Below are 6,336 nucleotides of genomic sequence, written 5' to 3'. Positions count from 1 at the left end.
AACAAAACGACAGCAACTTGTCTGTTCCCCTTCCCCCAATCCCCCAGCACTGTTCCCATCCCCCCAATTCCCCAATAAAAATCTTAAAAAAATAAAATAAAAAATAAATAAAACCAAAATTAACAAAAGTATAAACATTTTAGACATTACAAATGACAGGCTTTATTTATACATTAAAATTGGGATCTCGGGGGGTGACAATTAAGAATAAAGAGTAAAGGAAGAACTTCTGGTGTTAGGCAGGATAAATTACAAAGCAAATGAAAATTCTGTTGCTGTATAACTTTAAAGGGTAAAAAAAATGCAAATATAAGAAAATTTAAAGACAGCGAAGATATATGGAAACAATGAAGACAAAACGAATGAAGAGAACTGCAAAAGTGAGCAGATGTCACCAGCTACTTTATAATCTGAGGGTATCTGCAGGTTCTGGAGCCAGGCCGATGATCTGGCTTGGCCTGAAAGAAGGGACATCAGTTTCCTAGAGCAGCCATAACAAAGTACCACAAGCCAGGCGGCTTTAAGCAACAGAAAAAGCAAACAGTTCTTCTGGATGCTAGACGACCAAAAAAAAAAAGAGTCAGCAGGGCCATGCTCCCTCAGCAACTCTGGGTAGACCCTCCCTTGCCTTTTCCTAGTTTCTGATGGTAGCCATTAATCCTCGATAGCTCTTGTCTTTTTCCTGCATTGTTCCAGTTTCCGCCGATGTCTTCATATGGCATTTTCCCTGTGTGTCTCTGTCTCCATGTCACTGCTCCCCTTTTAACAAAGATATCAGTCATATTGGATTAGGAGTTCATTTTACTTCAGTTATGTCCTCATCTTAACTTACCATATCTGCACTGACACTGTCTGTAAATAAAGTTATATTCTGAGGTTCTGGGAAAGAACATGAATTGTGGCTGGGGATGGGGAGGTGTAATTCCTAGTATGTGACACTGCTGGAAAAAAAGAGAAACCAGAAAAAAATTTTGGATATTGAAATGATCTGGTATGTCAATTTATAAGCTCCTGGATCTCTACATGCATGCTAGCCATTTTCCCTCATGATTCACTTGCTGATTCTGGGGGCTGCATGAGAGGCTCAAGATTTTGAAGAGGAAGACTGAAATCTGCTATCATTTTATATTATTTGGAAGAAAGCCTCACTTAAGAAATGGAAACTGCTCAAACTTAAATTAGATTTTTCCTCAAGATACATGTCAAATTTAAAAATGGTATGGTGCAGGAGGCTGGAGAGCACAACTCAAAAACAGTAAAAATCTGACTGAGTCAGTCATCCAGGGCAGTGAATATACTAGCTAGACTCTCAGTTAAAATTCTGTACAACTGAAACTAACAATAATTAAAAAAGGTGAGATTAAAAAATAAAATAAAATTCTGTGCCAATTGTCCCTTAAAGACTTTAACCAGAGGTTGACTGCTTCTACCTTATATTGCAACCTACCCCATCTCAATTTCTTTGAATCTAGAATAGTCAAATCATTACTGGTGGAAAAATAACATCAAACGCAATCTTTATGGTGATTTTTCTACTCATTTTCTGGCATAAAAGAAAAGATATTGTAGATGTGTCAGAAAGCATAAAATGTGACCAATAACTAAGAAAAATCAGTCAATAGAAGTAGACTGACAGAAGATTTCGATGTTAGAATTAGAAAAGAAGAACTTTAAAATAACATATAATCAATATAATCAATCAAGAACATATAATCAATATGCTGAAGGAAACAGAGTAAAGGACTGAAAAAAATGGATGAGAAACATAACTTCAACAGAAAATTGGAATCTATAAAAAAAATGAAATGGGAATTCTAGGACTGTCAAACATCACATCTGAAATCAAGAACCTCTTATTTTGGTTAACAGAAGACTAGACATAGGGGAAGACATAATTAGTAAAATCAAAGACAGAATAATATTGTAGAAAAGAGTCAAACTGAAGCATAGAGAGAGAAAGAAAAAGATATAAAAGAGAGACCAGAAAAAAAAAAGTGTGACAGTCAAATGATCTAACACAGGCATAAGTGGGTACCAGAAAAAAAAAAGGGAAAAATATGGCAGAGTGGAATGTTTTCAGAAGTAATTTCTGGGAAACTTAAAAAATGATGCAAATCTTTAATCCACAGTTTTAAAAAGCTCTGGAAACCCTAAGAAAGAAATATACAAGGGAATTTACTCCTAGTCTCATCATAGTCAACTACAAACTAAAAAAAAAAAAAGTAATCATAAAAACTTAGAAAAAAGATATACTGCCATCAGGGGAACAACATTAAGAATATGGTTACTTCTCAAAGAAATCATGGAATCCAGAGAAAAAATGGAATGCTGTTTTTAAAGAAAAACCCTAAACAAAAGAAAACCTGCTTATATAGATTGCTGTACTCAGTGAATAGTTCCTTCAAAACAAAAGGTGAAATAAAGATATCCCCAAGTGGTATGGGACGGGGAAGCTAATGTAATTTGTTGGCAGTAGACCTACATTACAAGAAATAATAAAGGAAATTCTTCAGGCTAAAAGAATCACAGGTAAAGCAATGAAGGACACTAGAGTGGGTAAATATAAGACTGTTGACCATTTTGAGCAAAAATCATTCTAAATCTTGGTAGTGCTGTCTATAACACATATAAAAGTAAATTATATGGCAATAGCAAAAAGAGTATGGGGGAATAAGTAGACTTAAATATCTGCAAGATTCTTGATTATAAACAAGAACCAACTTAAACTAGTTTGTATTAAATTAAGGATTCATTTAGTAATCTCTCTTGAAAACGCTAAATGAATTATACTAAGAAATGAAACAAAAATGTTGAGGTGGTAGAATAGAATAATAAAAATTATTGATTAACCCAAAAGAAGGCAGTAAAGGAGGAATAATGAATTAAAGAACAAGTTGAAGAAATAGAAAACAAACAGCAAATGAGAGAAATAGGAAATAATAAGCTATGCTCCATTTGGGCAATTTTCTATGAAGCATCTGCCAATATAGCCATTGAACATTTATTTGTTTTTTAATATTTATATTATGAAGTTGTATAAGTTTACCTTGTAAGAAAATCAATATCTAGAGTGTCATATATGCTGTCTTTCTGAACTTTCTGATACTGTTGTTTTGGGAGATAGTTACAGAGGTGTACATATGTAAAAATTTATCAAGTTGTATACTTAAAATTTTTGTACTTTATGCACATTACTATATATACATATTATTCAACAACAACAACACACACACACACACACACACACACAGATGAAAGTGCCTTCCCTAAATCTGTGTGTGTGTGTCGGGGGGGGGGGGGGGCTTTGGGGGGGAGGGTCCTAAAATCATATTTTGAAATTCTATTTTTGTATTTGTTTTTTTGGATAAAAAATACCAATCCTCATTTTAGAATGTTTAGAAAATATAGAAAGTTGCATACATTCTGGTAGACATACATCTTAGTTCCTATTAGATATACACATAGTAATGGAATTGCTAGGTCATAGGCTAAGCAGGTTTAGATTTAGTAGATATCACCAGGCAGTTTTCCAAAGTGGTTGAATTAATTTATACTTTCACTGAAATGCATGAGAGTTCAAGCTGCTCTGCACCCTTGCCAACACTTGGTATTATTATTTTAACTTAAAAAATTCTGTGTGGTTGTATCATATATAATTTAGATTGTCATTTCTATTATATATTATGAAGATTAGCTCTTTTTCATATGTTTATTAGAAATATGGGCATCCTCTTTTAAAAAGTGTCTGTTCAAGTCTTGTGCACATTTCCTTAAGTCAGTTACCTTTTTAATATCTAGCTTGAGAGTTCCTCATCTACTTTGGATATGAGTCCTTTGTTCAATATATGCATGATGAAAATTAGAACTGAGCAATAAACATATAAAAATTCAAATGTTAATTATAAAAATACAAATGTTCATAAAAGCTTTATTTATAATACTTAAAACTATAAATAAGATGCCTCTCCTAGCTTTTATAGTTTGCCTTCTAAGAAAAATAAGCAGTAATTCAGCTATAGGTATTTGCACTCCGTTTCATGACATTTTGCTTATTGAACTTTCTATTAGGTTTAAGGTACTGTAGACAACGAAACTTTCTTGTCAGAAATGAATGATAAATTCCTAATCTTTCTTACCATTCCAACTCAAAAATAGCTATTTTACGCACACTGCGTGATAAAAGGGTTTAATTAAGTATGTTAATTTAGGAAAATGTTATTCATATTTGGTGGTGTTACAGATGAATAAACTACATAGGGACTTTTTGAAGGTGGGATTGAGATGCTAAAAGGACATTTGAGTAAATAGGAAATATGATCAAAAGTAGAGATTAGTGAAAATTTGAGTAACTATCATTGTGTTCCACAGTCATACACAAATAATTTTAATATTTATTTTCCTTTTTGGTATCATGACCTATATATTGACAATTATATAATTGAAATTTGATGGTGACTCTTTAAAACTATAATATTGTACCTTTTTAGTAGAGCAGATTGGTTAAACTCTAGACAAACCTGAGTTCATTTCTAAGTTTCAGTATTTAATAGTTATCTGACCTGGAACAAGTCATTTTGTCTCTCTAAATCTTGGTTGTTATCTCTAAAATAGGGATAATAATAGTGCTTCCCTTATTGAGAAGACTGAGATATTAAATATAAGTGTTCATGTTTATGTACAAAATGACATCTGTTATCAGATAAGATCTAAAGGGGGTGAGGGATTAAAGAGTGCTTTCCAGTATGGGGGTACAGAACAAATTTTGAATGGAGAAATCACATCAGGGTCCATGTGAGAGGCAGAGAGCTACAGCAACGGGTTCAAGTGGAAGATTTTACAGAACAATTTTCAGAAATAATGTTTCCATGGAAATCAACTAAAGAGTTTTTCAAGAGTATATCTAAATAAAACTTTCAGCAGAAACAAACAAAGAGTAAGAGAAACAAAGAACTCTTTCAAGGAGAAGACATTTCTGACAAAAAGGAGTGGGAAAAGAAGAGTTAAGTTAGTACAAAAGTGGGTAAAGACCAATTGGAAAAAATTTCCTTAGCCACACTTGTTATGGGTTGTTACTAACTTGTGAGTAAAGAGGAACTAGTGATAAGATCAGATCTACTGCTTACCCTTTATAACTCCTGATGTAGCTACACAAACTAATCTTTATGCAATCATAGAAGCAGTATACAGAGAGGCATAAGCTCCCCAAATCTCAGGAAAGGAAATAATTCTGTGTCCTTCAGAAATTGAATAGATCTGTAAAAGATATGAAAGCAGTTATAAAAACTGAAATTGTGAAACATAGTCACAATGCTGTTGATTCACACACATTTCTGCATGAAAATAAAAACAAAGAAAATGAATAAGCATTTGAAGATTTTGGACAAGAGTTGGCAGAATCTGAAATGAGAGAAAAGCAAACCTAGTCTCACACCATGCTTCTGTGATTTCTGGATTTCATTGACCAGTACAGCACCCACACTCCAGCATCGCCCTCTTCCCCCCATTACTGAAAGAGAAATTGACTTAAGGTTGCCACGTTCTTATTTTACCGAGTACTGATATTTAAAAACAACTGCAAATCATCATTTACTATCTCCACCATTTCACAAAAGAATGAACTGATACCAAAAACATATGATCGACACGGACTCAAGGGAAGATTCATTATGAAAAACTACATTGCTCCTATTTTCCTCATTTTGGAGCTGGTATACGACAACCTCCCTGTGTACTGGAATTCGTTCAAGGACCAGAATTTCAAAGTTACTGTTCCAATGCATTCTTGTGTTCTAGTGTCACTGATTAAGGCACCTACACCACCAAATAAGACATTTTACTCCTATGCAAATGCATATGGAGCTCTCGCTACCCAATATGGGATAAGGCAGTACCAACAAGTCCCTTATCAACTTTAACAAACCTTAACCTTTGAGGGCATTGGCATATATATCAACATTGGTCATACCTGGTTATTAAAGATTCCTTTGGGACATGCTACAAATAATCACCAAACCTTTTGTTTAACCATTATAGCACAATGTTGTATCGCAATTTTTGTTAACATGACTACCTCCCTTAATAGATACTAAACCACTTGAAGGCAAGCACTTGTTTTCCTCATCTTACTACCCCTACAACTAAAGCAATATTTGGTATAGTATATTTACTCAATGATTGAATGAATGGCCCTGTTCAGGTTATGTATCTTGAAACAGCATAATTATACATAGCACATCCTTGCTACTATTATGGTTTATTTGTTCAAGTAGAAATTGGCCCTGTCCTTCAATATTCACTGATTCATTATATATATATATATATATATATATATATATA

The 6,336-nt window shown here is 33.4% G+C and overlaps 1 protein-coding gene across 1 annotated transcript in view; it reads right to left on the bottom strand.

Annotated features, from left to right (window-relative positions):
- GRM5 (glutamate metabotropic receptor 5) overlaps nucleotides 1-6,336 on the bottom strand; it is a 506,006-nt gene that overhangs the window by 131,651 nt on the left and 368,019 nt on the right.

Source organism: Hipposideros armiger, unplaced genomic scaffold (genome assembly GCF_001890085.2).
Source record: "Hipposideros armiger isolate ML-2016 unplaced genomic scaffold, ASM189008v1 scaffold_960, whole genome shotgun sequence".
NCBI classification, from domain to species: Eukaryota; Metazoa; Chordata; class Mammalia; order Chiroptera; family Hipposideridae; genus Hipposideros; species Hipposideros armiger.
The sequence above is the reverse complement of the archived record's forward strand: the minus strand, read 5'-3'. Positions and strand labels throughout refer to the sequence as shown.